Source organism: Anabrus simplex, chromosome 4 (genome assembly GCF_040414725.1).
Source record: "Anabrus simplex isolate iqAnaSimp1 chromosome 4, ASM4041472v1, whole genome shotgun sequence".
NCBI classification, from domain to species: Eukaryota; Metazoa; Arthropoda; class Insecta; order Orthoptera; family Tettigoniidae; genus Anabrus; species Anabrus simplex.
In genome coordinates, this window is record NC_090268.1 from 322,382,934 (window position 1) to 322,401,395 (window position 18,462).

Genomic DNA, 18,462 nt, shown 5'->3' on the forward strand with positions numbered 1-18,462 from the left:
ATATTACTACAACGCATTAACATTTTTTCATCTAAAAACTCTTTTACCATATTGAAATGAAACACTTTGAGGTAGCCTAATTCCGGTATTGAAAAACGTATCCTTTTGTAATATGTCTGGTTTCGAAATTAAACGTCGCGTGGGTCTACCCATTCGTTTCACCTCGGATTTTTCCTCGGCAGTCCGTTGCGGAAAGGGCCTAGATATTAAAGACTGCACCGAATTCATGATCTCGCAAAATACCACTAACTGATAAAAACGCACAATAATAAAAACACACATGCTGACACGAATGTTTACACAATGAAATCAATAAGCTACTTAGCTTGTACGCACATAACAAAGCTCACGACTATACTGAAAGAAATGGCGGTCTTTATTTTCAAATTTAGAGCCATTAGTTATATATCCAGCCACGACCGACTTGATGCGTCGCTCTAGCCAAGGATCATATCCTGCTCTAGCTAGCTCCTTACGCAGCGAGGGATCCAACCGGCCGTGGTCCAGCAGATGGACTTCCATCCGGTGTCGCTAGATGACACTCCTGTTCTATAACGGAATCTCACATTGAGCAACAACGGTCCCTAGCGACTTTGCTAGTAGTTGGTTACGTAGGAGCACGGCCGATTTGAAGCTTCGCTCTAGCTAGCTCCTTAGCGCAGCGAGGGATCTAGTCGGCCGTGGTAGGAGGAGCCAGGTTGATAAACCTCCATTTAAGCAATGTATAAGAAGCCACGCCTATCTTTTCCTCTCCTCGCGCTCCCCTCTAACAGCCAAAAAGCACACTTCTAGCAGCCCCGCGCACCCCTCGAGCAGCCCAGGTTTCATCCTACCACAGGTTGAATTCCCGCTGCAAACTTTTCGACTCTTGCAGTGAACATCTAAGAGTACCGGCTTGTAAAGTCTCCTGTAGTCAATGTTTGCTCTTTCAAGCTCTTGAAAGGTTTGTCTTGTTGAATGAAAATACAGTAGTTGAGTAATCCATATTATAAAACTTTACCTTAAATAAACGTAAACATTTAATGGGGGTAGCGCAAACCTGCAACCTTATGGAGAAACCGCCCTTGGTTTCAAGGACCTGTAGCCAGAAAGTTGGAGGAAGCGGTTTACAACACCATACAGATGGAGCTAGTTGTATCAACAGCAGAAAGTGTGGATTAAAAAAAAAGTGTCTGCTGTTCCACTTTTCCTCACTAGATACAGCTGCTTTCACTGTGATCAGATAAATTCGTAAATATTTCACTTGATTATTACTGGAATGTTAAAAAAAGGAAAAATTGTGCCGAAAGACCAGAACCTTTAATTATACATAGCTGACAAAAATGTCCTTATGTTGTAAGTAAGGTGTAAACTGATTTCAACCGGTATTGTAAAGCTGCAGATAACTGTGTGAATACTGTGAAGTTAAATATTTCTCAAGCTTTCTGGATTAAAATCATAAACCAAAATTATTGAGTTGATTGTAAGAAAGTCATATAATGATGTTTCTAACTCGATCATCTGTAACATTACAAAAACTAAAAGATGACGGCAAGATCAAACGGAGAAGTAGAAACTTGGATGCATCAGAAGTGATATGAAAAGGGACTTGAGAAAAAAAAGATACCATACTTGCCAGAAGAATTCAAACAGTGTAATTAATCTCATGGTGAGGGTTTGGAGTTTTGTGTTTATTAAAATTGTGGTTGTGTCAAAATTACAAATATAATAATTCTGATAACGGGAGATGAGACATTGATCAGTCGTAAGATCATGGCGCACAAATTCATTCTTAGTTTCTACTTTTCATTCATGTGTTTTGTACTGAATTATTTCTTTCTTTGAAAATATACTTGCTTAATATGTCTAAATGTATCTGCATTTTAGTAAAACTTTTGCGCTAATTTGTTTTGATACATTAAAGCGTAATAAAACATGTTTTTCTGCTTTTCTCTGACTGTACATTTTGGCACTTTGACCCTTTTTAAATTCAACTGTTTCCAAGGGTCTTATTACCGAGCAAAAAGAAACTGAAGCTTCTGAAATTTCCAAGTTCCCATAATAACTATCACGGAAAAGTTAATTGGCTACAATGGAACTGGAGATTAAATGAGATCGATGAGTGCAAAATACTTGAGATTAATCAAGTTGAGAAATGAGGTTAGTTAGCATCTTGCTGCAGTACGTCAGAGGTGGTGCGAAATAAATCAAAGCTATAGTGCGAGTGACAAATTATGTCATGGTTTCATGAAGCATTTGCATATGTAGATTGTGAGCTAACAAGAGACATGCCTGATGAATTATGGTAATACCGTTTACCAGGAAAAGCTGATGAAGAAGCAAGGTCGTATATGGCGCTGTCTTAGGAAATCTCGTTAGACATTTGGAGCCAATATAAATTTAGAAGCGAAATTTGGTCAGTGATTTACATATTAACCATGTAATACAATTAATTATAGGTAGCTCTATATCGTAAATCATCGTGGATCTTACGAGCAGTAAATTTTAATCGAGAAAGTGCACATAAAATACAATTAAATATATTTAATTTCATAAGCAGTTTCATGTTTCATATGTTGGGCTATTAATTCAGCATGTGTATAAACTCAAGGACGTATATTCAACTTAAAAAACATATAAACGTGATCAAAATATTATAAATTTTCGAGTCGAAATAACTTTCCTCTCTTGATAAGTTTTTCTCTTTTTGTAAGATACTCGTGATAGTTCGACAAATTGCATGATTTATTCCTAAATTTACGAGCATTATCATGATGCAGATGTTTCATAATTCACTTTTATGCAGATTTAGATCAAGATTTTTTTCCATTTTAATAAAGAGCCCTCGTGGGGTGTAGTAAAGAGACTTATGCTATATAAGTGGGATAGTTAAAACTATATTAAACGAACCTAAGCATAAATTACATGATTACTAAAGGTAAATCATGTAAATCTTACCTCATATTGCTTGTACAAGAGTGATGTGTTCATTGCCAAGACAAGGGACCCACCAATCAAGTTTGGTAGGCCAAGACTCTTCAGGGCTGTAGCAACATGGGGATTCCTTTTTTCTTTTCGTTTCTTCTTCTTTACAATTTTGCTAAACGTCACATCCACACAAATGTCTTACGGTGACGATGAGATAGGAAAAGGCTAGGAGCGGGGAAAAAGCGACTGTGGCCTTAATTAAGGTACAGCCCCAGCATTGCCGGTGTGAAATTGGGAAACCACAGAAAACCATCTTCAGGGCTGCCGGCAAGCCGAATGCAAGCTGGCAGCTATGTGACCTAAACCGGTATTATCATTATCATTATCATTATAATTATCATTATCATTATCATTATCATTAAGGTAACTTAAGGAGATCCTGAAATGAGGGAGAACTCGACACTTTTAAGTTTAGCGCCTCTGGTAACCACAGTACTGCACAGATCAAACTTGCAACTACATTTACTGGAGCCGTATGGTTTTGTGCTCATGGTCACCCTGTTAGCTGAAGATTATCACTATAAATACAAGGCATATGAATAATTGAAGGTGAGTAAGTAAGTGATATATGATTTAAAAGTAACTTGCTATAATATGATGAGTAGGTTGTATAACGAAATAGGTAGATATGCGATACTTTTAAGATGAAAAATGAAATGGCGTATGGCTTTTAGTGCCGGGACTGCCCAAGGACAAGTTCGGCTCGCCAGATGCAGGTCTTTTGATTTGACGCCTGTAGGCGACCCGCGCGTCGTGATGAGGATGAAATGATGATGAAGACGACACATACACCCAGCCCCAGTGCCAGCGGAATTAACCAATTATGGTTAAAATTCCCGACCATGCCTGGAATCGAACCCGGGACCCCTGTGGCCAAAGGCCAGCACGCTAACCATTTAGCCATGGAGCCGGACACTTTTAAGATAATGTTTTAGGTTAGACGCACAAAGCAAGTTTCGGAGAAGCGGTCATGTCATTTCCAAATCGCCAAACCTTCAACTTGGTAAGTGTTGCGACCTCCTGCCTGCCAATAAAACTCGGGGAGATCTAGACACGACAAGCTGGGAGATCTCGACAGCGTCTGAATCTCTAAACCGGGATACATTTTCGGGGACAGGGTTTAATGGTGCGTTAATACTACAGCTTAGTAGGAGTAATTAATGATGGAAATGTAGTGTATAAGGATATTTATAATATTTTTGCAATGCGATATTTTTATAATAATGTTTGTGTTGTTAAGTTAAACTCAAATTACGAAGGTTGGAGCCTGATGATAAAGTAAAAGTTTCGCATTAATAGTTTTGCATCGAAATGGTTATAGGTGGAGGATGCCACGAAAATATGTGTACAAAGGTCTGCTTGGGCGATGGAATGCAGAAGATATGGCTGCTGCTGTTAAGGACGTGAAAGAAAATGGAACTGCTTTAGCAACAGCGGCGAAGTATTTCAGTATTTCAAGGAATACACTCAGATCCAGAATACTATCTGGTATATCTATCAATAGAAAACTGGAAAAAGGAGCAACAATTGACAAAGCTATGTAGGACCATTTAGTCAACCATATTTTCCATCTCGATTCTAAGGGGTTTGGGCGAACAGTGACCGGCTTTTAGGTTCACTCAGAGGAATGGTGTTAAGAAGCATATTTAAAAAACAAACGGCAGTGGTTGGATATGACGGGGTTTTTCAACAGACGGGTGATATTTTCAATGCCAATGAAACTGGTGTTTAGGTCATATTTAAGGCAGGGAAGATTATCAGTGATAAAGGAAAGAAAAACGTGTTTCACAGCACCACGGCAGAAAAGGGATCTACGGTAACAGTAATGGTGTGTGGTAATGCTATTGGATATGGTGCCCCACCCTTTGTTATAATGAAAGGGGGAAGGCAAACATACATTCAAAAGGAATGTCCAGTGGATCAGTTGTTAAAATGTCCGAATCAGTGTATATGACCACTGAGGTATTTTCATTATTCCTTGATCACCTAAACCGTTACAAACCTCGGGGCAGGATTCGGTTCATAATTGACGGACACTCAACGCACTGCAAAGATCCGGATGTGCTTGATAAGGCATCAGCTTTATGAATAGAGACGTGTTACTTCGCCCTCCCATCCGCCACGGTGGCTTCACAGGATTATCGGGAAAATTTAAAAAATAGGAAACGCGAAAATGAAAAGAATCCTTCACATTGAAGGACAACAACGAGAACTCGGAGTGCGCAACGGGGAAGCTAGTTTCTCAAGCAGTCTTCTTTGCTCTGAGAATTACTGCGCAGTATGTGACGACAGCCGTAATGAGGCTGGGGTCCAATGTAGTGGGGAATGCAGGAAATAGTTCCACGAGATGTGTATGGAAAACGGAAACGATGAACAGTTTATATGTACCCACTGTGTACAATAGTTGTGTAACTATTCGGAGGTCCTACCTAGTGTCAGGTTCTCCCTAAGTGCGGGAGAAGTGGACATTATTGCATCCTTTATTTATTTGATAATTTAACATGTTATGAAATGTTAGTTTTTGCCATAAATAATAGAAAACATAAACTAACTGTGTACAAAATCACCAGGGAAATAATTGAAATATTTTACAAAATAAAGCATGATCAAAATTACAGGCTTTTACCTAGGGTGTCGAGATATCCCTAACTTACTATATCATTATCATCATCATAAGAGCGAACGGGTAAGTTTCAGCCCATTCCAGTACCACTTCTCCGTTTTTGTCGTCATCAGAATAGCCTCAAGTGGTACTGTGGCTGCTGAAGTCACCAATTCCAAATGAGGGGAGTTTTCACAAAAATTAACATCTACAAAATTATCAAGTTTGAGATATTAGTGTATTCTTACGTTTTAGCACTAGCTGAATTCATTGGCGTAATCTAAATTTTGCTTAACTTAACATCAGGTGACGTAAAAGGTGAATGAAATTACGGAGTTTTCACAAAACTAAACATGTACACCGGCATAGCAAAATGAGCACAACGAAAACTGCTCTGATGGACTGCAAATCCATAGGTGGATGAGAGGCGTGACCAGTCTTAAGGAACATAATGGATACGACGAGAATTGTCAGATACGTATTGTTTCTTAAGGGACGATATGCTTTAAATGACTTTCTTTCTTTCTTTCTTTCTTGCTTGAAAACTGATAATAGAAGTGTGTAGAAGTTGACTTTTGCAAATATGTATATATATATTTTTTTTCAGGGTTAATTTCGAGACAGTATTTAGTTATAAAACATGTAAAATATCCACTATCTATTTCATATATATCCTTTTCTTTTGATATTAGCTGAAAACATACTGTGTTTTGCTTGCGAGTTAATAAAAAAATATCTGTCCTGAAAATTTATATTTTTGTAGATGTCAAGTTTTGTGACCCCCCCCCCTGTCAATTTTTACCTCCCCGTTCAGTTTTCATTGGTAAAGTGAGTACACTCGTGTCCTCATCCTGAGATGGTGCAGATCTTTTCAGGCACACCCCCAATGGAGGCGAGCTGCATGTACGATTTCAACCACATACCAGCTCTCCTGACATTCTTAAATTTCTGGCAGTACCGGGAAATGCACCCAGGCCACCGAGGACGGCAACTAATAGTGCTAACCTTTGCGCTACAGAGGCGGACAGTTTTCATCGGTGATACTCGTGTAATGAAAGTATTAAGCTGCCTCTGTGGATCAGTGCTAGAGTGTTGGCCTGCAGATCCCAAGATAGCCGGGTTGAAACCCGGCAGAGGTAGACGGATTTTTGAAGGGCGGAAAACAAGCCCATTCGACTCCATTTCATACGATATCGGCATGTAAAGGATCTCTAGTGACACATTTGGTGTTTACACGACAGAATTAATTAAAAATCAGTCTTAGACTCCCAAGAGAAATTCCACTTACTCTGCCATCTAGTAGGCCTAGAGTAAAACAGAACGTCGGAATTGACGAAAAGACAACCAGATTGCTTCAAATTTAAATGTCTGCACACGGGAACTGAGAACATACGATTATTATTATTATTATTATTATTATTATTATTATTATTATTATTATTATTATTATTAAACCATCAGTTGGTCGCACGTCGGTCCCTTCACCTCCGTTTTTCCTTCACCCTGTGATAACGCTGGTCAAAGTCTCCTACAATGTTGTTTGCCCTGGTAGCTTCTGTTCCTTTGTTAAACTATAAATTATGGTCGATATTATTTATATTTGTTGCTTTGTTCTTGACTGAAGTGGCGCACCTTGTATGAAAGGTGAGAATTTGTGTAGCAATGGAGTGTCTTCATTCTACAATTCCGAGTTATACATCGTACATTTTCTGTATGGTTGGTGGACTTCCTCGATTTTATGAACCCTTAACGAGATATCCTGGAGAAAGGCGAAATTAGTGGATATGAGGCGGAGAAAAAAGATATTTTGCAACAATATGATCATTGCATGGACACCGAGAATGGTTTTTGTGATGTGGAAGCTAATGTGATTCATCAGATACCGATGGGACTTTCGTTTTCGGAAAGGATAATACGTCAATTTGGACAAATTTACCACACAGTTGTTTTGTCTTCTTCTAGTTTAAAACGCGCGCAGGAGGAGGGGACGATAACAATCCTAACAGAGAAAAAAAGTCGTGCCATTGTTTGAAACAGTTTGTACTTCATTTCTCAACCCTCTTTATGAATTACAAGGCTCTGTTAACCATGTACACGATGTAGCCAGCAATTTCGACACAAGAAGCAAGGGTGGAGAAACGAGAGACATGCGACCACTAGCGTTACAGAATTAAGCGCGCCTCTCTGAGGGTTAAAGAAAGTATTAATCGGTATACTGCATATAACATATTAGTCTACGAAAAAATACTCGAATGACTTGTAGGAACTACACCGAAATCCCTTAAGACCACGGCCTTATAACGTTACTACTCAACAGGAGAATATGCAATCCCTGTGTAGTGCAATTCGCCACATGTTAAACAAGTTGACGTTGCACTAAATCGGGCATTTGGATGATAAAGGAGTATTTGAAACCAACTCCTCGTGACAGAATTTATCATCTAGCTGGCATTGCTCCACCTAAAATCCGGCGAGAATCAGTACCTTTGAAGATGCGACTTATGGTGATCACTTCTGCCAGATTACCAGCCTATTACTCGACATATGAAGTTGAGGAAATTTCATGAGTGGAAAGGCCGCCGTCAATCATCAGATCTCCAGAGTAGAGGTGTGAGAAAACAGTTCGGCACAACCATGAGACCATCTGAAAATCTAGCTGCTGGCCACACCGAACAGCCTGTACGACGGACACTCAGCAAATTTCATACAGGCTTCACTAGTTCGAAGAATGCTCCGAAGAAATGGCAGTTTTCAAGAGCGTCTGCTGGATGTGAGTGTGGTATGGAACAGACCGCAGTCCACTTGAGCTGGTGTAGTTTCTTCGGCCCAGAGCACACTTGAAGACTTGATGGTTGCTAATTCTGTGATCACTGGACAGGAGGTATTTGATCTTCATTATGTTACGATATAGCCACCAATTTTACTATACCCATTTGTTTTAATTGTAAATTTTATACTAGTTGTAGTAAATAGTTTGTAACTTTCCTTGTGATACACTTGAGTCGAAATTATTGTTCTTTACAATTATATTATATTATATTATATTATATTATATTATATTATATTATATTATATTATATTATATTATATTATATTATATTATGTTATGTTATATTAACTGTTATTGTTACCTTAAGGACAATTCTTGGCCCAATTAAAGGAAAAGATGAATATAGATGTCGGAATAACTATGAGCTGTATCCTCATGTCCAGAAGATCTCTGACATCATGCGGAGAAGGAGAATTGTATTTTATGGCCACTTGCTAAGACTGAAACCCACACGATCACCGAACCAGATCTTTACCTATTTTAAAGATAAGAAGACCCAGTCAACAAAGTTCAATGAGGTGGAAAGAGACCTGCAGGAGATTGGGACAACTTATGAAGATATAAACTGACTGAGCAAATGTCATGGGATAGCGGAGCACTGATGCGCAGGTGTGTTATCTGCGCACCACACGCCCCCTGTGCTAGCGGGAGTTGTGTAGGAGATCTTGTGAGCATTGGTTGTGCATGTGACAGGTGTAACATGGAACGTCGTTGTGAGCTGACACCGTTCGAACGGGGTATGGTGGTCGTTGCCCGGCGGATGGGAAGTGCGATTTCGGAAGTGGTGCGGTAATTCGGCTTCACACGATCAACCGTGTCCAGGGTGTATCGTGAATGATTGAATGCGGGTGTCACCGTCCACAACAGACAAACGACCGCCCGTCCAGCCACCCTGGATGACCGTGACCGGTGACATCTGAGACGGATTGTCAATAGTGACAGACGGGCAACCGTGCAACAAATCACGGCTCAATTCAACACAGGCCGTGCCTGACACGTCTCTCAGTGGACAATCCGTTGGAACATGGGTTCTATGGGGCATGGGAGCCAGCGCCACACACGGGTGCCACTGTTAACCCAACGTCATCGGGCACAACGACGCGCATTTATCGCCAGTCACCAGGAATGGCCACTGGAACAATTACGTAACGTGATATGGTCGGACGAATCACGATTTCAACTGCACCATGCCGATGGGAGGCACCGTGTATGGCACAGACTACATGAAGCGATGGATCCCGCCTGCCTCGAAGGTGTGGTCCAGAGCGCTGGTGTCTCTGTTATGGTCTGGGGTGCATTTTCCTGGTATGGAATAGGCCCTCTAGTTGTTTTGGAAGAGACTTTGAATGGTACGCGGTATGTTGAGCTGCTCGGAGACCATCTCCAGCCATTTTGGGCCTTTCAGCGCCCAGACGGTTCTGCGGTGTTTCAAGATGATAACGCACCGCCACATCGCTCCCACGTCGCTCGGGAATGGTTCCAGGAATATGCAGTGGAGGTCCAATAATAATAATGTTACTTGTTTTACGTCCCACTAACTACTCTTTTACGGTTTTCGGAGACGCCGAGGTGCCGGAATTTAGTCACGCAGGAGTTCTTTTACGTGCCAGTAAATCTACCGACACGAGGCTGATGTATTTGAGCACCTTCAAATACCACCGGACTGAGCCAGGATCGAACCTGCCAAGTTGGGGTCAGAAGGCCAGCGCGTTAACCGTCTGAGCCACTCAGCCCGGCAGTGGAGGTCCAACGACTGCTGTGGCCACCCAGGAGCCCCGATATGAACCCTATCGAGCATATCTGGGATGTCCTGGAGCGCAGGCTGCGTGCCATGGATCCTGCACCCACGAACAGACCAGCATTGGCGGCCGCTCTGCAAACGATTTGGTGTCAGCTGCGTCCAGAGGACTACCAGGGACTTATCGACTCACTGCAGTTCGCAGGGCCAGACGAGGCCCCACACGCTATTAGGTGACTATCCCATGATATTTGCTAAGTCAGTGTACAAGAACGCAACCCGCTCAGGAGGAAACTAAAAGACCACCAGGGTTTTCAAGAAAGGCTGAAGTTGAAGACGGGAAAGTCGTGGACGGAGGAAAGAAAATAGCAAGACCGCCAACGAATGAAGGAGCACTGGGCAAAGATCAGAGCCCAGAGAAGAACGTGGTCCTTAGTAGGCCGATACGAACAAAGAAGAAGAAGAAGAAGACGTAGTAGTAGTAGTAGTAGTAGAAGAAGAAGAAGAAGTATACCGAGCGAGTTGGCCATGCGGTTCGGGCCGCGCATCTGTGAGCTTGCATTCGGGAGATGAAATATTCCAACATCACTGCCAGCAGCCCTGAATATGGTTTTCTGTGGTTTCCCATTTTCACATTAATAAATACAGAGAATGTACCTTAATTAAGGCCATGGGCACATCCTTCCCACTCCTAGCCCTTTATTATCCCATCGTCGCCATAAGACCTATTTGTGTCGATGTGACGTAAAGCCAATATAATAATAATAATAATAATAATAATAATAATAATAATAATAATAATAATAATAATAATGGTTTTACGTTCCACTAATTACTTTTACGGTTTTCGGAGACACTGATGTACCGGAATTTCGTCCCACAGGAGTTCTTTTATGTGATAGTAAATTTACTGACACGAGGCTGATGTATTTGAGCACCTTCAAATACCACTGGAATGAGCCGGGATAGAACCCACCAACTTGAGTTTTGAAGGCCAGCACTCTACCGTCTGAGCTACCCAGCCCGGATTATTATTAATATTGTTGTTATTATTGTTGTTTTTTAAGTTCTGTTTCTACATGGAAGAGAGAATAGACCACGTCAACGTAATAACCGTGACGGCAGTGGGTCAGCTTCCCTCACAGAATGTGCTAATGGTTCCTGAGGTTGGACCCTTAACACAATTCTGAATGATGTGCTCAATGGATAAAGTGTTCTTTTAAAACTACCCATCACCTACCTGCTGTGCTCCCTCGAGATGAAATGTCGACAGAAATGAAAACTTTTGTTACCTCAGCCCACACACAGCAGACCCCAAAATAAATGGTCTCTAAGATACGCTTACGAAGCGGCTTCATCCAGCTGAGCCCGTATCTCTACAGTGCATTCTAATAAACATACTCTTGTGAATAGCGGATGTGGAGGAAATATTATTCTGAAATATAATTCTTTGTTACTTTAATAGCAGACGACATTTATTTATTTATTTATTTATTTATTTATGTACCGCATGCTTAGCTTTACTTGGCGAATAGTTAGACAATGGAGCACATACGAAGTTTATTTAAGTGTAGCTGATATAGCTATATTGACTTGGGAGTCGTGTTCTCTAATTAATGAACGTAGGTTTTCGTGGCTCATTCTATTAACATAAAGACATAAATGTGTAACTGGATTCTAGCCACTATATATATTTATTTAATAAAGCCGACCTTTCCACCAAATTGCATTGGTCTTCATCAAAGCATGTGAAGTTCTGCCTCTGACAGTGAGGAAAGAAATTCATCGAAGGAACGTGGAAGTCATGACCGTACTATCCACGGCCTACACCACTAATTGGACTCAGGGATTGTCGCGTTATGCTGTGGTGGCTGGGAGGGAAATTACTGATACACCGCCCTCTGTCGACAATTACTTGCGTGCGTCCCGCTATGCCATGGTGGTGTTATGCATGCATTTCTGCAGTACAGGTCTCCATGTATTTGATCACTTGAAGCCGTCTTCCCTGTTGATGTTATTTGGGCGCAGCTCTATCTCTGTGGCTTCTTTTACAAGTCGAGCATGGACGTTTTTACAGGCGAGATGAACTTCGTCTGTTCAAAGAGGATTTCATGGTCTGTACTGTAGAAATGTTCTGCTATGGCAGAGTGGCTTATAGCATTCTCCTTGGAGGATGAGAGTGATACTCTTTACCAACCTGATGTGTTCTTTCACACTGGTGCTAACAAGCCTTTCTGTCATGCCAATATATGAGCAACCATAACCACATGGAACTGCGTACACGTCCGGTATTTCAAGATGTAGTTTTTCTTTAACTGGTCGAAACAGGGATTTGAGCTTCCGGTCTGTGGTGAAAACTGGAATTATATTGTACTTTCTAAGAATGAGTTCTATTCTGTCAGCTATCCCCGCCACCTAAGGAAGGAATACTTTTTTCTTTTCACTGCAGTCCTGGTTGGTACTATCCTTGTTAGGCTCGTTGATCTTCACCGCTCGTGCTACGTCTCCTGACGTATAGCCGTTTTACTTCATGGATGTTGTCAGTTCTCTTAACGCACTCGAACGGTTATCAGCGTCAACAACGTTATTCACCCTAGTAAATAACGTTCGAAGGAGAGCTGATTTCTAGCAGGGGTGGTGTTGTGATGACTTAATGAAGGTGTCTTTCAGAATGTGTAGGTTTCTTGTACATTGCATGGCCTAGTGTACCATCATTCTTCTTGTATGCTAACACATCAAGAAAATGTAATTTACCTTCATTTTCTACTTCCAATGTGAACTTGATCTTACTGTTAATGGAATTTTGATGCTCCAAAAATTCATTTAATATTTCCCTTCCACGTGGTGAGACCGAAACTGTGTCATCCACGTAACGATAGGAGCGCTTAGGTTTCGATGGCGCTGTTGTTAATGCGGTAGACTCGAAGTGTTCCATAAAAATATTAGCAGCCACTGGTGACAGAGGTGAATCCATTGTTGATCCTTCTGTCTGTTCAGAGCAATGGGTTCATCTCGGTCACCAGTGGCTGCTAATATTTTTATGGAACGTTTCGGGTCGAGTGACATTTGACGAAGTAGAATTAAAACTAACATCTTCTCTTGAAGAAATAACTGTCTACTATGACTAGAATCACCTGAAACCCAATCCGGAGAAAACTCAGGTATGTGCATTCCATCTGCACAACAAAGAAGCAAGAAAGAAGTTGAACGTAATCTGGAAAGTATACAAATTAAACCATTGTGATCAACCCAAATATCTAGGGGTAAAGTTGGACCGTGCCCTAACTTATAAACAGCACCGTATAGATACCAAACAGAAGGTATGCAGCAGGAATAATCTCATTCGCGAACTTACACACACAACGTAGGAAGCACACCTAACGTCCTCCGTGCATCTGCCCTTTCTCTGTGTTTCTCTGCTGCAGAGTATCCTGCTCCAGTCTGGAGGAATTCGGTTCATACAAACCAAGTGGATGTTGCCCTCCACCAGACAGGTCGCATTGTTACAGGCTGCTTACGACCAACTCTTGTTGATAAGATCTTTCCACTTATAGGAGTAGCACCTCCAGATGTCAGGAGACAAGTTGCAGCAGAGATTGAGAAGGAGAAGCAAGAAGCAGATCGAAGATACCAAATATTCGGACTTTTGCGCCCACCCATGAAGATTGAAATCGAGGAAGAGCTTCCTACAAACAACAACATCAATCCTATCATCAGCCGAAACGCGGCGGAAGGAACTCCGGAGTAAAAAGCCGCCTGTAGGATTATGGGAAGTGAAATAGAAGCCAGCTGCAGGACACCATCTTCAATATGGACATTGGAAGACGCTTAACAGATGCGAAACCAACTTGAAGAGGTGGGAGTATGGTGATCAAGATTTGTGTGAATGTGGTGAAAAGCAAGATCATAGACACCTTCTCATCTGTAGAAATCTGCCTAAATCATGTAGTATGAAAGATTTGGTGGAAACCAATGAATGTGCCATCTCTACAGTTGAATACTGGGAAAACAAAGTGTAAATAGAATAGCTGTAAGTAAATAATAAATAGAATACTTCTTTGTATACTTTCCGTTAAAAAGAAAAATGGGCAATGAAGTTGCTATGAGAGAATGAACTCGAGGGTCAAAATAGTTACAGGGGTCAGGCAAGGCTGTAATCTTTCACCATTAAGGTAGTATACCTGGTATTTTTGACATAAATCTTGAAATTCCTTTGAGTAGAAATGTCGGAAAGAAGTAAACAGTTAAAATGTGAGGGCAGTTCGGTTAATAATGACTAATACCATTGATGTTTCGTAAGTATGGACCTAACCTTAGTAACTGTCAAGATGCGTCTAATAAGCAGGTTCTGATAGCATGCAACAGATGACAGGAAGAGCGTAAGACAACCGAAAGTACGAAGGCTTGAATAACCCGCTGAAAGCTGCACCTTTTAATATAAGATTTTTGTGTCAAGGGAGAGTGAAAACGAAGATTTTTCATCAAAGAATGGTCCAAAAGTATAGTGTGAGTTCCAAGAGTCAAAGGAAAATTTACCAGGTGCTAAAGAGACTTCCTTCCAGACGGTCGAACAACACTTGTAATTTTATTGATGAACAGTGCTCGGATAATTCGTCGACAGGCGCCACTAATGAATATGTTGCCCACGTGGACGCATTTTTCGTGAGAAGAGGAGGATTATAGCAGCCACTGTTGCTAACATGTTGAACATTAGCATGAGATCTGCTCATGGCATTACGAGGATGAAGATTTCGCTGGTGTCGACGTAAGTAAAATTCTACATTGCTGACTTCACTATTAGCATTAAGCTTTCTTTTTTCTAGGATTACAGAAGCTTTCTTTTGTTTTTTGTTTTTGGTAGTGGCTTTACGTCGCGCCGACACAGATAGGTCTTATGACGACGATGGGATAGGAAAGGCCTAGGAGTCGGAAGGAAGCGGCCGTGGCCTTAATATAGGTATAGCCCCAGCAATTGCCTGGAGTGAAAAATGGGAAACCACGGAAAACCACCTTCAGGGCTGCCGACGGTGGGATTCGTACTCACTATCTCCCGGATGCAAGTTCACAGCTGCGCGCCCCTAACCGCACGGCCAACTAGCGCGGTGATTACAGAAGCTTGACGAAGGATGTGAATGGTGTTCTGAAACAACGGCGACTGCTTACAAACATATAATTATAGGTTGGTATGTATATGTGATTTGTATCTTAATAAAATGCAAATTGTTCTCACTAATTGGATTAACCGCCGTATTGTATTTTTAAAGAAACAGTGTCTTATATAATGCACGTCGCTTGTGACATTATCCTATACTCTACTAATTAATATACATGCGTGTGTACTTGGGTAATGAAGTATGAGTATTCTATTTGTTCTATAACCACCTGAGTAGCTAGAGAGTGTAGCTTATCTCAGCTTGCATTTGTACTGCCCGTCGGCTATATTAACTATAGTATTTATATATTTTAATGCCGTATATAAATTTAGTTAAATTTCTTCAAATTAAGTTCTCCATATAGACAAAATATCTGTTTATCTGTTCAGTTAGTGTTATTAGATTGGATATGATTATAGTTTGGCATTTAGGTAGAGTTTTAGTTGAAAGAGCTTGTCTAGGTTAGGCATTATTATTTTTCTCCATTATTGGATCAATGAGGCAGCAAATACTGTAGATCTGGAGGAAAATAAAGAAATAAATATAGAAAAATATACAATGTAATATTTCAAGAGAGGTTAAAAAAATAGAAAATTTGGATAGTCTGAACATAGAAATACAATAATGTTCTTCATCAAGTTACTGCGATCTCAGCAGAGTTATTGCCGTATTGATTTTCTGTGGTCTGGGAAGGTGGAAGGACTTGCAGAATTTCACGCTTGCCTGGTATTGGGCCGTTATCGGGATCAGTAACCGTATAAATGTTTTAAGCCTTCTTGTAGAAAGGAATGGTGGGCTTTCTTTCCTTTTCTTTCTTTTATTAATGACGTCATCATGTTGTATCGTGCTGGAATAAAATCAGACAACTGGGTGAATTCTCTTCTTCTCCGTCTTCTGGGGCTCACTCCTACTGAAGGTTGGTGAGGATTATGGAGTAATTATTCCTTACTTTGTGCCTCTCCTATGAGAGTTGTATCGTGGATGTGGAACTGCCAAGTGGTGCCGTCTTTGGGATGAGCTTCACCACCCACGGCCACATTCTCTTTCTATCTTGTCTTCTATGATTATTTGTATCATTTCGATAGAATTCACTGATATTGGCTGCTTTCCGGCATTTACGAGGGTTAAGGCTTAGCATGATTTCCCAGCATAAGAGAGTACCTCTTCGTTAGAGACGAGGCCTACCCATTGAATCATCATTTTATTATAATAATAACAGTATATCCATTCCAAAGCCTCTAGTCGATTCACTGAGGAAGTGTCGGTTACGTAATCTATAACGTTCTTTTTGTTTACAGCCATTTCGAACCTATGAGTACTCTCGTCGGCTACTAGACCGTACACAAAACTATACAAATCTCATTTCAGATATATTGAGGGTTGTTCGTACTTTGTTTCATAACGAAGTATTATATAATTGAAGCTTGTTACAACAGTTTTATTTAAATAAACATTTCACGGGGAATACTATCTATCTATCTATCTATCTATCTATCTATCTATCTATCTATCTATCCATCTATCTATCTATCTATCTATCTATCTATCTATCTATCTAATATATATTACGAGGTGACCCGTGGTTAGCGCAACGAATTCTTTCTGCCGATATTCTTGGGTTTCTTGACTGGGGCCGCTATCTCACCATCAGATAAGTCCTCAATTGTTCTCACGTAACTTAGTATACCTCGAACCAGCTCTCAGGTCCAGAATCCCTGACCTGGCCGGGGATCGATTCTTATTATTATTCTTATTATTTACCAGAGACGTTTAGAGACGTCTCTGTGTCGGATATTTTCTTGCAGAAGCCCTTTAACAAGCTAGAAGCCAAAAGAACGAAGTGGTTACTTTTAAGTACAGTGTCCTCAAATGTCACTCACTTCGGTGGGAATAGAACCCACCATATTGGGAAACAGAATGACAATGATTAATCAATTGTGCCACCGTGATTGGAGACTGCTACTACTACTACTACTACTACTACTACTACTACTACTACTACTAAAATGGTAGAAAAGCGTTTTAGAACTTTGTTGAAGGTGAAATACCAGCATTTTCGTCAACAATTTGAAGATGGACTTTTAAAGAAGATGAGCATGTAACTCCAACTACTATCATATACGTAACTGCGGAGTGGTGTAGAAGTTAAATAAAATTCTATTCTATTCACTGGCAGAGTGAACAAAGTTAATAGTTTATTTGCTATCCCAGAATTAGCATCTTTGTAGAGATAATAGTGGAATATTACAAGAATTTAAAAAAAAGCTAATGAAAATGCGTTAATACGAAGGTTGGAACTTAAATAGTGGCAACACTGCTGTGGAGACGCTATGCAATGGAGTCTAATATTGTCGCTGATAGCACACGTTGGTTACATACCCACCTTACGTCAGAGCAAAGCGAGAGAAACACAGTCACGTATGAGCTAGCGGTCTAACGTAACGTTGTCACTATGTTTTCCAAACAGGAACAGCGGAGATGGATCAAGATTAAATGTGCTAGAGGTCGTACAGCACGACAGTGTCATTAAGGTCTTTAAGAATCTTGCGGGAATCTGCATTGTTTTACAGAACGGTGGCACGTTGGGTAAAAGCCTTCAACGATGGTCGGCAAACTGTGGCGGACATTCATTGGGCAGGTTGTCCTACGAGCGTCAGTGAAGAAGGAGTGCCAGATGATTCGTGAGCTCGCATTCGCTTCAGAACTGTTGCAGAGATTCGACAGGCAGTAGACCACTCCATTCGCACCAACAACAGAACAGGCTCTGCTGGCAACGGGTAATACACAACGCTGGTGACTACATTGAAGGACAGTAAAAGTTGCTAACATGTAACTCTTTTGTATCTGTTGTAAATAAATAGTTGCCACTATTTAAGTTCCAACCTTCGTATATTGAATCTTCTGGTGAAGACTATATACCAAATTTAATTTTAAGTCCTTAGCTGATTTTAACAAGAGTAAGTGACTTTGCTTTAATTATTATATTAAGGATACTTTATGTGTATATTTCAAATATATGACAGTAAGAAATTGGTAACAATCATTGTGTTGTGTTCTAGGTTTTTGTGTTGGATATGTATCTTCAAACTCACAACACATCAAATTACCAAACGCGACAGAAACATATTATTGTGAATACGTCTCTTCACGTTGAGTTGGCGTCATGAAAGGC

At 40.6% G+C, this 18,462-nt stretch overlaps 1 protein-coding gene across 1 annotated transcript in view; it reads right to left on the reverse strand.

Annotated features, from left to right (window-relative positions):
* The window catches only part of Wnt10 (Wnt oncogene analog 10), a 196,904-nt gene that overhangs the window by 25,879 nt on the left and 152,563 nt on the right, over positions 1-18,462 (reverse strand). The window lies entirely within an intron of this gene.